The sequence below is a fragment of the Pectinophora gossypiella genome, chromosome 26, assembly GCF_024362695.1.
Source record: "Pectinophora gossypiella chromosome 26, ilPecGoss1.1, whole genome shotgun sequence".
In the NCBI taxonomy this organism is placed as follows: domain Eukaryota; kingdom Metazoa; phylum Arthropoda; class Insecta; order Lepidoptera; family Gelechiidae; genus Pectinophora; species Pectinophora gossypiella.
In genome coordinates, this window is record NC_065429.1 from 2190868 (window position 1) to 2210605 (window position 19738).

The 19738-nt window shown below is 37.7% G+C and overlaps 2 non-coding genes across 2 annotated transcripts; both read right to left on the reverse strand.

Annotated features, from left to right (window-relative positions):
- Positions 1 to 10488: 10488 nt before the first annotated feature.
- On the reverse strand, positions 10489 to 10561 carry Trnaa-agc (transfer RNA alanine (anticodon AGC)). Its single transcript has one exon. It is a non-coding gene; the product is annotated as a tRNA-Ala (tRNA).
- Positions 10562 to 10762: 201 nt separating this feature from the next.
- Trnak-cuu (transfer RNA lysine (anticodon CUU)) lies at positions 10763 to 10835 on the reverse strand. The gene has a single exon. It is a non-coding gene; the product is annotated as a tRNA-Lys (tRNA).
- Between the last annotated feature and the right edge of the window lie 8903 nt (positions 10836 to 19738).

Genomic DNA, 19738 nt, shown 5'->3' on the forward strand with positions numbered 1-19738 from the left:
ACTACCCCAAATGGGATACAGTCGTGAGCTTATGTAGGCGTTTTTGACTCTAATGTTTTTAAGGGGTTATTTTCATATATGTATACACTAGAGGTGCACTGACGTCGACTAGTCGACAAAATGGCCGACTTGTGTAAGATAGCTTAACAATTTAAAAAATACTTGAAAAAAAAAAACAAAAGTAGCCTATTTGATACTTACGCTTATAAAAGTAAGCGCGTAGTATCAACAAATGTTATGCGTTGTGCTCACGATCCGATCCTGGGTTCAAATCCCGGTGGGGACAAATCACAAAAATCACTTGTGATCCCTAGTTTAATTAGGACGTTACAGGCTGATCACCTAATTGTCCGAAAGTAAGATGATCCGTGCTTCGGAAGGCACGTTAAGCCGTTGGTCCCGCTTACTACTTACTGATGTAAGTACATAGTCGTTACATGAGTCATGTCAAGGGCCTATGGCGGCTCAATAATAACCCTGATACCAGGGTTGATGGGGTTGGTAATCCACCTCACAACCCACACGAAAGAAGAACAAATGTTATAGCAATATTGCTTTCTTACATGAAAAGGCTATTTGACAACCTAGTCAAATGAGATACTTTTTACGAAACGTCAAAACGAAAGTTCTCATCGGAGTTTGTATGGAAATACTGTCCTGTTACGTCATCAATAAAAGCTGTCAAACGTCGTACTCATTGTTACTTAAATCGTAAATTAAATAAAATTCGAAATAAGTCGAAAAGTAAAATTAAATTGATTTTTGCTCATCTCAGACTGGCTTCAGAAATCAGAAATCAGAATCATTTATCCAACGTAATTATCATGGATAAACTTGTTGAAGGTCAATGTAACATTTTTGAATTCACGTCATTTCGCAAGGTGTTACGGCTGAGGAGAAGAAATGACAAGAAACTGCAACAGCAACACATCTTTTAAATCAATGAGGGTACATTACAAGTTATTTAATAACTAGAGGAACACATTCAATACCAGACATTTTTATCATTTAGGTAATCATTAATCTTATAATAAGTTTCTTTTTCAAGATTAGCGTTTTTTAATTTATTTATTGCTTCGGTGTGGCCTTTTTAACCCCCCTGGTCATAGACTAAATATTGAATTATAAAATGGCCGTTCTATCTAGGACTAATTTTCTGCCTATTACCTAGGTTGATGGACTTGTAACTTACACCGAACCTAGTCGTTAACAGGGTTGCTTAATCAACCGCAGCCAGTGAAGTTACTTTAATATTAATATAGGCACCTAACACTGTGGTAGCCCAGTTGGTAGAACGCTTGCCTCTCACTTTGAGGTCGCAGGTTCGACTCCAGCTCAGGCCTAAACCAATGATCGAAAATAAATTCATTTTCGAATTCATGTTTGGATTATAAATTGTTATCACGTGCTCAGCGGTGAAGGAAAACGTCGTCAGGAAACCCACTTTCCCGAGAAATGCATTTTCGGGGGTATGTGACCTAACCTGTATTGGGCTGGTTTTCCCTCGTTCAAAAAAAACCTGACCTGTCAAATCTTCAGGTTAGGTAAGCGGACCCTGTGAAAAAAACGGGATAATGCTAGGTAGATGAGTCGAAAACAAAAGTAAGATTGATCTAGGATCTAGGACTGGCTTCCATTTCTAGATTACCTTTTTGGCGATTGACCTGAGGAGATCATCAATTTAAGAGCCACGCTCTTGTCGGTGTAGCATTTTCCATTCCAGTCTATCAAAGGCCAATTCCTCGAATTCCCTATAAGACACGACGTTAACCTTTTCTTTAATCTGTTCCATATAAGCTCTTCTTAGTCTTCCCCTTCCTCGCTTTCCTTCTAGCTTTCCATCTATGATGCTTTTAATAAATTCGTCGTGTAATGTTATTTTAGAAAATAACATGATGAAAAAGAAATAACGTCCCTTCCATTCGGGGAACTTCGGCTGCCAAAGGCTCTATTATCTGAACAACGCCATCTTTTCCGAAAGCATAAATCAAGATGGCGTTTAAATAAGATGAAATTTCACTTTAACAAAATTTGTCTTTAGCCCTTAATAAAGTTCACTCATATTTCAAAGGGTTTACTAATCGCTTTGACGGAAGGGCCCTGGAACAATTTGGACACCGTTTGCTATCAATTAAAACGCTTGCAATTCATTTTGTGTCATATTTTACAATCCTAAGTGTTAACGACGCGAAGGCAAAATGGGAAGAACAAATTTGCTAAAGTAGTACACCTCCACCCGCAGTGAAGCAAAGTGGTGGAGTATGCTCCATACCCCCTCCAGTAGACTGAGCTGACGCCTGTGCCCAGCAGTGGGACGTATTGCCGCCTATTATGCTTATTTTATTCTTTTGTACATGTCCTATACTTAATTCCTAGTGCAAAAAAGAATTATTGATTGATTGGCTGTTTATGCCATAGCATAACCTAATTAAAGCACATAATAACGGGTTCTTGTCGCGTTTAAATGGGGATATGGGAGTCTCATATCCCCATTTAAACGCGGTAAGAATCCGTTATTATGTGCTTTAATTATGATAATAACCGCGTAAACTTTAAACAATGTAGCATAACCTAACCTGAAGATTTGACAGGTCCGGTTATTTACAGATGTCACTAACACCCTGTATAGTTTCTTTTTTATTTATTTATTTTTTTATGGATTGCTTACAGCTATGCACATTATAACATTTAGTTAGGTCATAATTATACAAAGTAAAACAGTACTTATGTGTAAGCCAATTACAAGTGAACACAACATTCATGATATAAAAACAACATCTAGTCTGTTGAGGCTAACTTTTATCTTGGAGAAGGCCATAATCCTTCAATTGACTCTGACGACACCAGAGAATGACACAGAAGAGTAACAAATTACATGTGTACTCATAAAAACCATAATTTTCATCACACAGTTCTATATTGAAATGTCGTCAAACATAAAAATATGGGGTTGAATCAAATTACAATTTAATGTAATTTACTACTATATAAAGTAAAATTGATGAAAATTATACCTTAGCATAATCTAATCAGATCTATTCTTGCATAAGACATAAGCTCACAACTATGTCCCGTGTGATTTGGGGTATACATTTTTTTAAGTTTACACGGTTATTATCATAATTAAAACACATAATATCGGGTTCTTACCGTTTAAAGCAGGGATATGAGACTCCCGATATTTCGACACTGTTGCAAGTGCCATGATCACGGGATGACTGATGAGATTGGAATATCGGGAGTCTCATATCCCTGCTTTAAACGCGGTAAGAACCCGTTATTATGTGTTTTAATTACGATTTGGGGTAGTCAGTACATCCATCGCAAGATGAACTAAGTACCCACGCCTCACCGAGCTTTCTGTTAAGGTGTGTCCAAACATCGAGCGGCAATCGAGCGCGGCTGCCGCGCGCGGCCCGCCGCGCTCTGTTTAGACGACAGCCGCGCGCGAACGCTTCTGGCTAGCTGCCGCGCGCGAGCATTCTTAGTCAACATTCGGCAGTAATTGTGTTTGGACGTCGACGACGCACGCGACCGCTTTCATTTTAGTTCTGATGCCAACAGAAGCGCGCGGCATATCTTGGTTGTGCCGCGCAGTATTGCCGCGCAAACATTAGTTGGCTTTGTCCAAACTAGAGCGCGGCAGAAATGTGTCCTACAAATGCCGCGTGTTGCTGCCGCGCTCTTGTTGCTCAATGTTTGGACACACCTTAAGACCAACGTGGTGGTGGTAGATGAACTATAAAGATATATAAATATCAATACGATTCTCCCACAGATCATAAAAACAACGTAGATATGCACAAATGATCGACTTGCCAGGCTACGTTCACCAAATACAATATAGATGGCGTTGTTCAGCTTTAACATGATAATTACCTATTTTCTCATTACTCGGGTACATATTTATTCCGAAATACAATTTATTGGCAGAAACATTATAAAAATGGTTGTCGCTTGATATTTGGATCACATTATGTATAGAATTACGAGAACGACGACAGCCTCCGTGGTCTAGTGGTTAGAGCGTTAGGCTCGCGATCTGGAGGTCCGGGTTCGATTCCCGATGGGGACATTGTCGAAATCACTTTGTGAGACTGTCCTTTGTTTGGTAAGGACTTTTCAGGCTTGAATCACCTGATTGTGCGAAAAAGTAAGATGATTCCGTGCTTCGGAGGGCACGTTAAGCCGTTGGTCCCGGCTATCAGCCGTAAAAACACCTCCACCAACCCGCATTGGAGCAGCGTGGTGGAGTATGCTCCATACGCCCTACGGTTGATTGAGGGGAGGCCTGTGCCCAGCAGTGGGACGTATATAGGCTGTTTATGTATGTATAGAATTATGTTGCTAGCTATATTGCTTCTCTTTATTTTGATCAGAATAATAATGGTGGATGTAATTGTGCCTGGATGTAATAAAAAGATTCATCTTTTTTTTTTGACGTGACTTATTGTAGATTTGCCGCAGATGGCATTAACTACTTGGCCGGACAAATGGGGAGCGCTGAAGGCTCTCGCCCGGTACAACGTTTGAGACAACAGGCCTGAGGGTGCCCAGTTGGGAACCTCGGCTCAGGGCGTCGTCTGAGAGAAAAGATTCATCATTTATATCCAAAAACAAAGATAAAAGATGCATATGGCTGTTATCCATGTAATTGGAAGGTCAAACGAAGGAAAATCTATACAGCGCCATCTATATTGTTTTTGAGTAAGGTAGCCTGGAAAATCCCTCATTGCCGGAAGCGTGTGAAGCGAACCAAGACATTTCTGGCTGGACGGCTACATCGCTTTACCCGCCGTTCATTGCGTAGTAACAGAAGCGCTAGTTGTGGTTGTGTAATACCAAAGAAGCAATGAATGACGTGGATGGTTTTATTATACGATCGTTGCCTCAGTGAACGTTTCGTTTTGTGCATGTTTCGGTCCTTCCGGCCATGTTCCTATGGCGTCTCTCTATAATAGGTACTCCATACAATTTCTCGGTTTGTTTGCATTTGACTGTTTTAATTTAGCAGATAAACAAAATCTAAGCAGTGGCCTTTTCACTTCGCACTAACAAAGGACTTTGAATGACTCGAGAAATAATAGACGCATCAGAGGGGCCATTGTGTTTTTTTTTAAGATTGCTCTTTTTCTAATTAGAATTTCAGATTTTAATGTAATTATGGTGATTTTTTTCTTGGTGAGGACAACATTGTTGAGTTGAACTACTTAATACAGAGTGTTAGTGACACCGTAACGCAGACTGAGGCGGATGATTCAGGCCATGATACTAAATTGATATCAAGTGGAATTTCCTATCGGAAAATTCAAGAATTTTTTTGTGCTTTTTTAAATTATTTTAAAATTTCATTTGATATCATCTCACAATCGAATTTCGTTACTATATCTAACACCCTGTATTTTAACAAAAACAGCATTACCAAGCAGGTATTTTACCCAACTTGTAAAAGTGCCAGTAAATATTTCACGCCGAAACTACTTAGCCGATTTTAATGAAATTTGGTAGTTACAGAGATAAATTAGACCTTGAGAAGGAAAATGGGATAGTTTTTATAGTATATAGAGCAGTGGTTACCAATCTTTTTCAACCTGCGGCGCAGTTACTTTAGTAGTTTGTAACCTTCGGGCAAGTCTGGGGCCAAGAGGAAACCCATCAAAGGTAAAAAAGCTGAAAATTGCTTACAATGCGGAAGAATTTTCGTCTGCTTTCAGCTTTAAACACTGACCGTATAGTTTTAGATGACATTTGCTTATAAAGGTTAACATTTAGGGGTGCTTGTCCTAATTCGATTTGAATGTCAAGCTGACTTTTATGCTTCGTCGGCATTTGTTATTGTAGCTTGTTTTGGGAATACAAATAGACAGATCTCTAGGGACTATAGGACAAGCAAGCATAAGGGCGCACGTCAGACGTTTTGTAGGACAGATAATCGCGCCGATTTTTCCTCCGGTTTTTCTGCCCGATTTTGTGACCGACTGATTTCCGAACGTTCAATTTCTCACCTATAATCGGAAATCAGAAATCAGAATCATTTATTCAACGTAATTATCATGGATAAACTTGTTGAAGGTCAATGTAACATTTTTGAATTTACGTCATTTCGCAAGGTGTTATGGCTGAGGAGAAGAAATGACAAGAAACTGCAACAGCAACACATCTTTTAAAAACCAATGAGGATATACATTACAAGTTATATAACTAGAGGAACACATTCAATACCAGAAATTTTTATCATTTAGGTAGTCATTTATCTTATAATAAGCTTTTTTACATAAAGTAAACTTCACATGAGCTTTAAATTTATTTTCTGACAAATTTATCGGAAGATTAACGGATCGGTCGAGATACACCGATTTTATTTCTGATCGACTTTTTGTAGGACGTGAGCGTTGCACTATTGCGAGCAGGGGGGTTGAAATGGCCACATCGAAGCAATTCATCTAAGAAAGCAATATTGCTATTTGACATTTGTTTGCATTGCGCACTTACTTTTATATGCGCAAATGTCAAATTGCGATATTGTTTTCTTAGATGAATTACTTCGATGTGGCCATTTTAACCCACCAGTTCGGAGAATGCGTGACATGTGCATTGTAGTGTCACAGGTTTGAATCTCGGGTCGGGCTCTTTACCACTGAATTCCGACTTTATGAGCTTGCATTCATGTTTGGATCATAGATAAATAATTTCACGTGGTTTCTATAATTTTTTTTTTTAATTTATTTATTATCAAAGAAATTTGTACAGATGTGCAATTAAGTTAAGTGCCTATATAGAAGGTGTACAAATTATTTGTTGAACTCTGATCTCCAAACTAAGCTTATATTTGCGCCCGATTAATAGCAACAGGCTCTCCCTCTATTACATGGTACCCAAACATAACTGGCAAGGATTAGGCGTAAAACTATACAATAGAAAGAAAGAAAGAAACGTTTATTATAAATACACCTCTGCCTACCCCTTGGGGGATATAGGCGTGATGTTCATGTTTTTGCAACTTATTGAAATTAGATACATTTTACGAAACGTCAAAATGACGTCAAAATCTACATGGAAATACTGTCCAAGTGACGTCATCAGTTGTCAGTTAAAGCGGTCGGCCATCTTATTATTCATTAACACGGATCCTCAGATTCGGATAACATTCATGCAAACATAAACTCGTAAGCAGAGATTATGGAATCGCATTTGCTTCGATCCTGACATACTACTCTCGCTTCCTCCACATTCATTAATCGTTTCATACACGCACGCCGGTTCAGAGTAGGTCGTATTAAACCTTTTCTAAGGACATCTCCAATTTGGTCAATGTACATCTTTCTAGGTCTTCCTTCGCTTAAGGTGATCCGTTTTCCATACAAAAGTTGATGCACTACTACAGGAAAACGGATAGAGGAATATTGTTTTAAAACTGATAAATAGTATTATTTTAGTATTATTTTCGCGAACTGACAAAAATTTCGCCAACTAACATTTCACCGGGTCAAAACTCAACACCAAACGAATAAATTAAAAAAAAAAATACGAAAACTGCAGAAGTAACGCCATTTGCTGACACAGCGTTACCTAGCTGACTGAAACGCATCACCTTAATATACTGCTTTTATTTTTTGTTAAAAAAAAAGTACAACCACATCACACATATTGAGCTTATTCCACAACTTAACTAGGTATTCTGACTGATATGTGTGACAATAACGGTGTACATAGCACTCGCAATCAATGCTTCGTAATTCTATTATCCTTCATCCGCTCTACATGTCCAAACCAACTTAACGTTCCCTTCTCAATCTTAGTCACTATATCGTCTTTTACACCACATCTCTATCTTATCTTCTCACACTGTTCCCCACTCTATCACTCAATTTAACAAATAGCCTATATCAAACGTGAGTGCATACTGATCTATTCCTTGGGATGAGATGGTAATAAACTAAAGAACTAGTCATAATAATTATACATTATTATAAGTTACTCCCGGTTACTTTGTGAACAAAGCGGGCATAGACGAAGAGTACCCTTATTGGAGTCCACAAATCACGCCTACGTCCGCTACCCGCCGGTAGATGGCGCTGCAAATACCAAGCGACAACTATTTCGCTTCTCTCAATAGTCGCATAGTTGCGAGCTCGCCGCTAAACCGGGGAAGTTCTGAATTTATGCCAAAATATGGAGCTTAAACAGTCAGAGGCTACAGGAGTTTCTATCGCGTTCTTAGTGGCTGTCTAAGCCGAGTTTTAGGTAGTTGTTCTAACTGTTTTGTCAAAGTGCACGTTTAATTGAGTAGTTAGTTTATGCTGATAATAGTTTTTGAATATTCGTCTTATTTATTTGACACAGGGATCTTGTGTGGTTTTCTCTGTTTAAGATAGATTTAGAAGGCAATAGGATGTCTAACCTGCCGATAATGATTCATTGCTCTCGCCATAAGATATCGATTTCAAGTAACGAGAGTAAACACACTCTTCTGGTAGCCAGACGGGGTGTGTAGGCGAAAATATTTAAATGGATGCCCACGACACATTTACGTGAATGCTAAGTTTTTTTTTGTATTGATGTGTTATTACATCGTTTTAGGTTTACACGGTTATTGTCATAATTAAAACACATAATACCGGATTTTATCCGGGTTTGAATGTTAAAATATCGGGAGTCTCGTATCCCTGATTTCAACGCGGTAAGAACGCGGTATTACTTATGTGTTTTTGTTGCGTTATTATTATAATTTTCTTTCTTATTCTTTGTGCATACGTTTAAGTCTGTACTGTGTCTGAACCAACATACTCGTGATGATAAAACTTTTTCTTTCTGTCAAATAAGAGAATATATTGTAGTAATAAAATCGTTTCTTAAAAGGCCGCTTTACCTTACTTACTATTTGAGAATTACCCAAATAAGATTCGCATGATTTAGTAACATAGAATCATGTTTTACGTTAAGTGTTACATCGTATCCATTTATACAGAATTGTGTAGAAAAACTAAAAATAATCTTCACTTGCAGCAACAGATCTGTAGAAAATAAACGGTAGTTTGTTGCACATCAGACACACAATACAGAAATATAAAACACAAAAGACACACCAAACAGACTTATTGCTCAAGCAGCAATTATTTTCCTATTTCAGTTGGAGTCAATTTTGTCCCAACACTCACTCCAATAGACCCTCTCCCAAGTTCATGCGCGAGGCAGTCTCCTCAAAGACAGAGTTGCTTTGAACTTCCACTGTAGATTAAAGTTAAGGCGGTACATTGTCTACCATTTCTACCAACCGCTGGAGGTCGAAGAGATACCAAAAATACTAATAACTTATAGTTAGTAAGTCGGGATTAAACAGTCGAGTAGCTAAATACCAATAACTGATAGGTAACCTATGCTGAACCGAGAAAAGGACGTGATATACGATCCTGACAACCCGATTACTCTAGCCATAGAGGCGGCCAATCAGCTCGCGACAACAAACGCTTCAGAACCCAGAAACTTTCCCCACTTTTATCGCTGAGCCCTACTACAAAAGAAAATCTACTACAAGTCACGTAAAAAATAATAAAAAATATCTTAGTCTGATCGCCCTATAGTCCGCGCCACGGAAAAAATCCACGGAATTAAACTGACAAGTAATAACAATTACAATAATAATCAGAATTTACGACGCGAATCTCCCTTCGTGGCGCGTCTATATTTCAAACCTGGTATTATCTTTAGTCATCATTTTTCAATAAAAGCAGTAAGAATCTCACACGACATTGTATTTTCTTCCTTTTTTCCCAAATCATACATAGAACAAAAAATGTGTATTACGAGACAGATCGAGGGTAAAATACCATTGCCAGAAAAAAACAAAATAAAAAAAGAAATCAAAACCCGCCATACGTCGCTAATGACATTTTGAACGTCAAATGTCAGACTTCCCGCCAAAAACCCGATATCAACCTGTCAATCCACATTTCGCGGGTAATCTACCGTGACGGATTTATCCACAGATAAAAAAACGTTTTTACATATTATTTTGATGTAAAACGGATGTAAAGAAAGAATTCCATACACCCTATGAGTAATAATAATAATAATGATGTATCTAATATTATGTTTTATTAAAAAAAAAATATGTAACGAAAAATTTATAATTGTGTAATGAAAATACACTACCGCCATCTATTGTTAAGTAGCGAAACTACGCACATGATTTTTATTGTAGTACTATTCTTCATTCTATGAATTATTATTACAAGTACCTATACTTTTATCGTCTATCACTTCTATTGAGAAAATTCTTCTCCATTCCTCTGGATTATCAGGTTTTCTCACTTGAACGCGTCTGATGCGACCACAGACAGATACAGAAAGTATTTCAGTTTAAATTTTTCATTCATACTTCGGCGCTTTTGCCTTGCGATTACATTCTATTCTAAGGCATTGCAATGCAAAACGATATTACGATTGAAAATTTATAAATTCGAAAGAATCAAAAAAAATCACACAGATTGGAGGCGCCGGGTATCGATCCCGGTACCTCTCGCATGCTAAGCGAGCGCTCTACCATCTGAGCTACGCCCCCTGTGACACAGATGTCGAAATAACGTAACTAGTTCTCCTCACAATATTACAACTCGAGTGCAGCGTTTGGTCGAGTAATACTCCATATCCCTTTCTTCTGTTGATTGGGAAGCCTGCGCTCAGCAGTGGGACGTATTAGTTTATGTAAACCAGATAAAAAAATATCGACATAAAAAATATAAAAAAATATCAAAAAGCAATTCGCCCAACGTGGGGCTCGAACCCACGACCCTGAGATTAAGAGTCTCATGCTCTACCGACTGAGCTAGCCGGGCTGTACTTCTACAGGCGAAATTATGGTTTAGTTTGTACAGTTAGGATATTTAAATCTTTCTCATGGTAAGAACACTTTTCTAACTTTATTTCCGGGTACCTACCTAAATAAAAAAAATTGATAATTAGGTGGGTAAAAAAAATAAATAACTACCTACTTAATAATATCTAGTATATAGATTACTAAGTGCTTACATCTATCTATACATTTTTCTGGCAAAAACACTGTAATTCTAAAAATAGCGAGGTAGGTAGGTACCAAGGCAAAAAGTCCTTCGGCTAAGCCCATTAAATAAGAAAAAGGTGGTAAATTCGCCGTAACCCGACCAAATCAAGTGGAAATGTTTGAAAATACGAAACTTTCCTATTGTAACACTAGAACGAATAATTATTTAAACTTCTGGACGGAAAAACTTCTAATTGGGCGACAATTTTTTGCTTGAAATCAATTCTATAACCCCTTCCCGCCACTCTGAACTAGTTAAAAGCGGTTAAAAGTGGTAAAGAGCGGATCGGGCCGGTTTTTATTGAGAACTTGTTGATGTTTTTTAAAAGTATCGAGAAAGGGTTTGCGGCGCATTGTAAAAATATAGAAAAGTTATTAGGTAATTTAATTTTCGCGTGTACTTTTAGACAAATTTAAGAACTGATTCAAAGCAAGCATAGTGTCCAATGTCCAACTCATTACCCAAGTATGCTATTAGCCATAATAACATTTATATATATAGTATTATCTTTAAGACCATAACGTTTGACTGAATCCCCATAATGTAAACTCTTTGTGTTTTTGTTCGAAATGATAAGAAAGGAAAATATTTATTCAACAAAAACATAATTAGACAATTCGTTCATGTACTAGGTTTAAGATAAATTATGAAATTCTGATACTAAATAAAGACATATCTAGAACTAACTATAAACATTTTCTTTTTTCTATTTACTTACTTAATAAACATACCTAGCAACTACAATTTAATTACTAATTTGTAAGTAAGATGCTATGTACAGTCATGAGCAATATAATGTACCCACTTTAGGACTCTGTCGCACTAACATATTTGACATTTAGTGAGACTTACAGTTCAATTTGTCAAAAAAGTTAATGTGACATGGTACCAAAGTGTATACATATTAATGCTCGTGACCGTACACTGTAATTGTCATATATATAAGTCTTAATTTTAGTAATTGTCTTAGTTTTTAATGTTTTATATATATGATGTAGTATTACTTAATAAATAAATACTTATAAATTTTAATCAAGAATAACGTAAAGAGTCAGATTATCACGTTTTTCTATGACGTCACAGTGTGCTTTTTCAAACAAATTCCATAGTAATTTCGTGTTTTGACGTTTAAAATAGGTTAAGTTCTTTGTACTTTTTACTTAGTACTTTTTATTTTTACCCTGATGTAAAGATTATTATTTAGCCGCCATAGGCCCCTGACATGACTCATGTAACGACTACGTACTTACATCAATAAGTAGTAACCGGGACCAACGGCTTAACGGGCCTTCTAAGCACGAATCATCTTACTTTTGGACAATCAGGTGATCAGCCTGTAATGTCTTAACCAAACTAGGGATTACGAAGTGAGTTTTGTGATTTGTCCCCCAATTTTTACATAACGAACGTCTTATCTGCCTGACTACTGCAGCTTCTCACAACCTGTATAGCCGAGTGAGAGAGCGGAGACTCCACCACGCTGCTCCACTCGAGTTCAGTGGATTATGATTATATATTTACTTATTTTAAATCGCTGACTTAATAACATCCCGCTACAGCGGCATATAATTCCCTCAAAAAGATTTTTAACAGGGAAAAGGGATTTTTAATGTAAAAAGATTATGCCATCAATCGGATTATTCCCATTGCTGGCGGATTGCGGGAAATATAAGCCATTGTTACGAGAGCTTGGCTGCGACACGATTACTGACGAAAATTGTGGATACTGTTGTACAACACACGTCGTGTGGTAGTGGTTGCTCTAGAGCAATAAGGCCGCCCAAATTGTACTGTATTCATGTGTTATGTCTGATTGTTGAAGTTTAGTTCTGTGCAGTAAACTATATTCGATTTGATTTGTTTTGACAGTTCTACGTAACATAATATCACGACTTTATCCCAATTGGGGTAGTAAGAGGTACATCCGTCGCAAGACCGAGCTTTCTGTTAGACCAACGTGGCTGGTGAGCCGTATCGCCGTCTATAATGGTCGAGCCAACAACCGTGTTAGTGAAAATTGCACTTTAAATAATATAATATATTATTATTTTATAAGTATATTGGTGCTAATTCCTGTAAATACCATCTAATTTTATTTTAGGTTATATCTGTCATTTTCTTATCCGCCGAAAAGGAAAGGGACGGGTAATCGACAAGCATAAAATTTATGGAACACACGTCAATTTTAAGCACAAATCTAAAACAACCGTCTAAAAATTCGCCCGGGTTATTCATTTATTTACTCATTCTTCCTAAAATTAAGAGCTCTCAATCATCCGTCCCTTTCCTTTTCGCCGGATAAGAAAATGACAGGTATAACTTAAAGTAAAATTAAGAGATGTCTGCAGGAATCGGGGCCATTATATTATTAAGATAACATTAGCTATTAAGTTGCCTTTCATACTAACCCCTATGGATGTGTTAATGTCTGAAATAAATATATTTGAATTTCACAATTCATACAATTTCAATATCGTCGCTTTAAAGCGAAAATCACGTAAGCGTCTTTTTGAAAAACGCATCAGATGTGATTTTTGTTAACAAAATATCGCAATAGCCAAGCTAGTAAATTAATAAAGTCCGTCTAAAATTGAGACCACATTTTTTTACCCGGATTGAAACTAGCTTACTTATCATAAAGTTTTGTTTACAAAAATCATATTCGAATGTGATTTTTCATAAAGGCGCTTGCTTTGTTTTCTCTGGCGTTGTCTATCTTTCTGATCAACTATCTTGACCATTTTTTGATAGACCGATTTTTAATTCTTAGTTAGGGCACTGCAAACTGATCACCTGATTTTCCGAAAGTAAAATTATCCCTTCGAAGGGCACGTTAAGCAGTAGCTCGCGGCTATTATTTACACAGTAAGGTAGTCGTTACGTCAGCCATGGGGCTTTTGGCGGCTCAATAGTAACCCTGAAGGTTGATGAGGTTGGTTATTCACCACACAACCAGTGGTTATTGATTTTACGTGGTTTTTACTATAGGACGACGATAAGCGTATACAGCTACTTATGTTCGTACACTTAGGCTGCGTTTCCATTGACGCGGAGCTGTGCGGAGATGAGCGGAGATGTGCAGAAATCGACCAATCACCGTGAGGGAGAGAGTGAGTTTTTCGCTCTCTCGAACGCTGTGATTGGTCAAATCCGCACATCTCCGCTCTTCTCCGCCCACCTCCGCGTCAGTGGAAACCCGGCCTTACTGTACGTAGAAATTAGAACATAAACTTTTGCGGTCTCGTTCTCTATTTAATCTCAACAATAAACGTCAACATAAGCAATATAGATCACGGGACTTCGTTAAAAAATAATAACCGTAATAACGAACAGAAAGACAACCACAACGTCCTTATCAAGAGTACTTAAAGTTTCGAAATTCAAAATATACGGAACATCAAAGCGCCATTGCGATCCGGATCCGGATCCGGTCGGATCCAGTTTGCGGCGGTTATAGCTGGATCTGACCGCAAAGTGTGGCCATGGAGTTTTATTGCGCGGATAGGATTTTAGAACTGCTTTGAGCGCGCTTTGAGGGATGTGTCGTTTGTAAGCGGAATTTCTGGCATTTATAGGAGCATGTACTTTTTTTAAAATATTTTACACAGACAAATAGAAGAGCAACACAGTTGACTCCACCTTTATAGACGGCGATACGGCTCACCTATGACGTTGGTCTAACAGAAAGCTCGGTGAGGCGTGGGTACTTAGTTCATCTTGCGATGCATGTACCTCTGACTACCCCTATTATGTAGTCATGTGCTTATGTTGTAAATATAAGACTTGTATTTCCAAAAGTCGCCTACATTTTAAAAGGAAGTGTGGAGCAAAATTTTGTCAGTGATTTGTCTTTGTGCTGTTATGCTAATCTTTCTTTTTATAGGTCATATTATAATTAATAATACAGGATGATTGATTTAAAGTAACTCACACTTGATTCAAAACGGAGTTTTGATAACGGAATAACGCCAATGGGATGACGCACGCACAAATAAAGTATTTCAAATCTTAGTTATAGGTGTAAAAATAGTACAAAATTCCAATACTAATGAGGGCTAGGCCTCCCCTCTATCAACCGGAGTGGGAATGGAGCATACTCCACCACGCTGCTCCACTGTGCGTTGGTGAAGGTGTTTTTACAGCTAATAGCCGGGACCAACACCGAAGCCGGGGCGAAAAGAATACTCGGTATTAACCCTTTCACGGACAGAGACCATGGGTCATTAATAGTACATTATAGGTAGTATGGCGCCTTGGAATCGGAACGTCCGTAGACGTTCTGTCCTTGAAAGTGTTAATATCGGTATTCGAAAGCCTTACTTTTCACTGTCTATTAAAAAAAAATCCTGTTAATCAAAGTAACATGGTCACCGTATTCAATCTCACCGAGTCCTCTGTTTCCAGGCACTGCCCGCGACCTGATTATCCGGATTGGTGAGTACTTGGCTGTTTTTTACCGTGCACCTAAAATGTATTATCTATCGATGTACGAGCATTTAATTTTCTATTTTATATGTGAAATTTTATACACATATTTATTTTATTTTTTTTTCGAGAAAATAGGTCCCTTAATTTTTATTTTACTAGACAATCGGCTAACTCAATGTAACATAACAAAAAGTCACACATACCTATAAACATAAAAACTAGATTTATGGAATATTATATTTTTCCTAAGACTCTTTATTAAGCAACTTAAATAAAAGGAAATACAACAATTAATCCCCCAGTTCCAATTACGAATTTCAATTCACGCGCGAAATTTGATTTGTCGAAATCGAATACAGCGATCGATTTCGTTTTATTCAACACTGTTGAAAAGAACATCTTTTAATGTGCCAACGACCTCCGTGGTCCAGTGGTTGAGCGTTGGCCTCACGATCCGGAGGTCCCGGGTTCGATTCCCGGTGGGGACATATCACAAAAATCACTTTATGGTCTCTAATTTGGTTAGGACATTACTGGCTGATCACCAGATTGTCCGTAAGTAAGATGATCCGTGCATCGGAAGGCACGTTAAGCCGTTGGTCCCGGTTACTACTTACTAATGTAAGTATGTAGTCGTTACATGAGCCATGTCAGGGGCCTTTGGCGGCTCAATAATAACTCTGACACCAGGGTTGATGAGGTTGGTACTCCACCTCACAACCCACACGATAGAAGAAAAATGTGCGAAAAAAATGTAGATACAAATAAAAATGTCCACACGTGTAGGTATAGAGTTGTGACTTTGTGAGGCAACAATTACAAACAAGGCAAGGGTACGGAAACGCGAGATAGCAGTCGGACCGGAAGCGACCGACAGCTTTAAAATAATAATACACGCACAAATATAGGTATTTTGTACTTTGAATACGAAAAAATGATGGTACTAAATGGGTACTAAAAAGTATCTTTAGTTGAGAAGAAAATAATATATATATTTTTTTTTTTTAATAAAAGTACATAGGTAAAAAAGTAATAGAAGTACGTTCTGTCAGCCCTACCTTTTACGCGACTTATTGTAGATTTGCCGCAGATGGCATTAACTACTTGGCCGGACCAATGGGGAGCGCTGAAGGCTCTCACCCGGTAAACGTTTAAGACAACAAACCTGAGGGTGCCCAGGTGGGCGCGAACTTCGGCTCAGGGCGTCGTCTGAGAGGAAAAATATTTGAAAGAATTAATTGACCCTAGGGGGTCGATAGCGATAAGCGCTGATTGAGGGAAATCGTCGACCACGCCGGCGGGTCGGTATCGGTTCCTGAAATGTTTGGTGTCGCGAGCTGATTGGCCGCCTCTATGGCTAGAGTAATCGGGTCGTCGGGATCGTATATTACGTCCTTCGGACGCCGATACTTTTCAGTACCGTCCCTAGGCGGGATGTATTCGGAAGCCGCAGCTACCAGAGGATGTCAGTCCTAACACCAACCTGCGCTTTATATACTGCTTTCGTAATTCTAAATATTATCCTAATTATTCTTTTCATATATGTCTGACCACTCGTTATATCATCATTCTATTTTGTCGCTACTGTTATCACTACTCATACACACTCATACAATCATACACACACTTTTACAGTGCCTTTTGTATTATAGATAATGCGTAACAACTTTTTAAATAGATAATTAACGACAGTCAGAGGTCCTCAAACTTTTATTTAGTTAAATAATTATTTATGAATATTTCTGCTTTGGGGTTAAAAAAGCCATATCAAAGCTATTCATCTAAGCAACGACCTCCGTGGTCCAGTGTTGAGTGTTGGGCTCACGATCCGGAGGTCCTGGGTTCGATTCCCGGTGGGGACATATCACAAAAATTACTTTGTGGTCCCTAGTTTGCTAAGGACATTACATGCTGATCACCTGATTGTTCGAAAGTAAGATGATCCGTGCTTCGGAAGTCACGTTAAGCCGTTGGTTTCGGTTATTACTTACTGATGTAAGTAAGTAGTCGTTACATGAGCCATGTCAGGGGCCTTTGGCGGCTCGATAGTAACCCTGACACCAGGGTTGATGAGGTTGGTACTCTACCTCACAAACCACACGATAGAAGAAGACCTAAGGTGCAGAGGTGTATCCACAGCAAACAAACCCAATCCTAGCCAGCTAAAAAAAAACATTTTAAAAATAAAGCTTCTTACTATTTTCTTGTTTTTGTTACCTCAGTTATTTACGTTGACTGTGTTATTTTTTTCCTTATTTCCTTTCCTTGTGATTAGGTACAGTCATGAGCAATATAATCTACCCAGTTTAGGACTCTGTCGCACTAACATATTTGCAATATAGTGAGACTTACAGTTCAATTTGTCAAAAAAGTTAATGTGACATGGTACCAAAGTGTATACATATTAATGCTCGTGACCGTACATGAAATAGTATTAAAATAATAAGTACCTACTTCCTATACCTAGATACTACGTAAAAAAATGAGTCGAAATACAGTTTAATATTTCACGCTCAAAACAGTTACATTTTCGTAATTTATTGACAAACAAAATTAAATTATATTAACAAAAATTCCGTAATATTTTTCGGGGCGTTTTTAATTTAATTAAGAGTGCATTATTTAAAATATTATTAAATATTCCGCAAAGTATACGTAAATGGGCTTCATTTTGCGTAATTTATTGACAAAACTAATTGAATTATTATTAAATTCAAAAATGCAATTACATAACTAATATTAAATTGGATTAAAAACCTTAAATATATTTCACCTAAATTCATATATATTAAAATTAATTATGAATATTCCGTTTCTTAACTATATTAAATACAGAATTTCGGCACTACGTGATTACGTTTTCGCGTCTTAACGTGAAGTTACGTTCTAACTAATTATTATTACCTGTGTGGGGATTACAGAAACAGTTACTTAAGCTTAAGGTAGATTAGTTAAGAAACTTAAGGGGGAGGTTACACAGATATACATACATAAATTCACGCCCATAATCCCTAATGGAGTGGGCAGAACCGTAATCCAAAGACAACTTCCGATACGAAGTGAGAGGATATGATAAACTAAATTGGTATTTGTTTAGACGTTATTTATTGTAGATTGGCTACATGGCCGGCTAAATGGGTTCCTAAAAGTACCTTGAGTACATTTTTTTTTCATTTTTATATTTTTTTTTCAGTTTGTTGTTTCTTCTCTTCTTATAGTGTCGATGGCAAACTAAATAGTATCGGCCGAAAACTTGGCATCAAGTAAGGCGCTATCTGCAGCGCTCATCAGATCCTCCTGCGTACAGGTGTTCGGGCACGCAGGACACGATGTAAGATGTTCTATCGTTTGGGGAACAGTGCCGCACTTGCACTTTAAGTCCGAGCCATCCGAAAAACCCCAACTGAACATTTTTTTTTTCTGTCTGTATGTCAATTATAAGTTATGAGATCATCCACACACTGGTGTCAGGATTACCTTTTCTTTTTGCTTTTTATTTGACGTGACTTAAAAGTAAAGAAAAGCAATATAATTATGTAGCAACATAATTATATACCATATCCGATCCAAATATTACTTTACAAGCAACAATTACTTTTCTAAAGAATGTTAGTAACATCGTAAAGAAAACTTTGAGGGATGATTCAGACTGATTCTGAGTTGATATCAAGTGGAATTTTCCGTCGCAAAAGTATGGAACAAACTAACATTTGCATGTATTTTCCGACATGAAATGTCACTTGATATCATTCCAGAATCATGGTCTTGGTTCCCCTTAGTATTCGTTACGATGTCACTAACAACCTGTATACCTATGCCTCTGACATTACATTATATTTTTGATTAATTATGTACCCCAGCAATGAAAACATAGGTAATTTTAACGTTCAATCTGAGCAACGCGATCTATATTGGTTTTGGTAGAACGTACCCTGGAAAGCTCCTCATTGTGTTTTGTTAACAAAAATCACATCCAAATCTGATTTTTCAATAAAACGCTTACGTGGTCTTCCTTATCATCATCATCATTTCCCAACCATTATCCTGTTTCTCACAGGGCCCGCTTACTTAACCTGAAGATTTGACAGGTCAGGTTTTTTACAGAAGCGACTGCCTGTCTGACCTTCCAACCCGCGAAGGGAAAACCAGCCCAATACAGGTTAGGCCGCATATTCTCGGGAATATGGGTTTCCTCACGATGTTTTCCTTCACCGCTGAGTACGTGACAATCATTTACAATTACTATTATT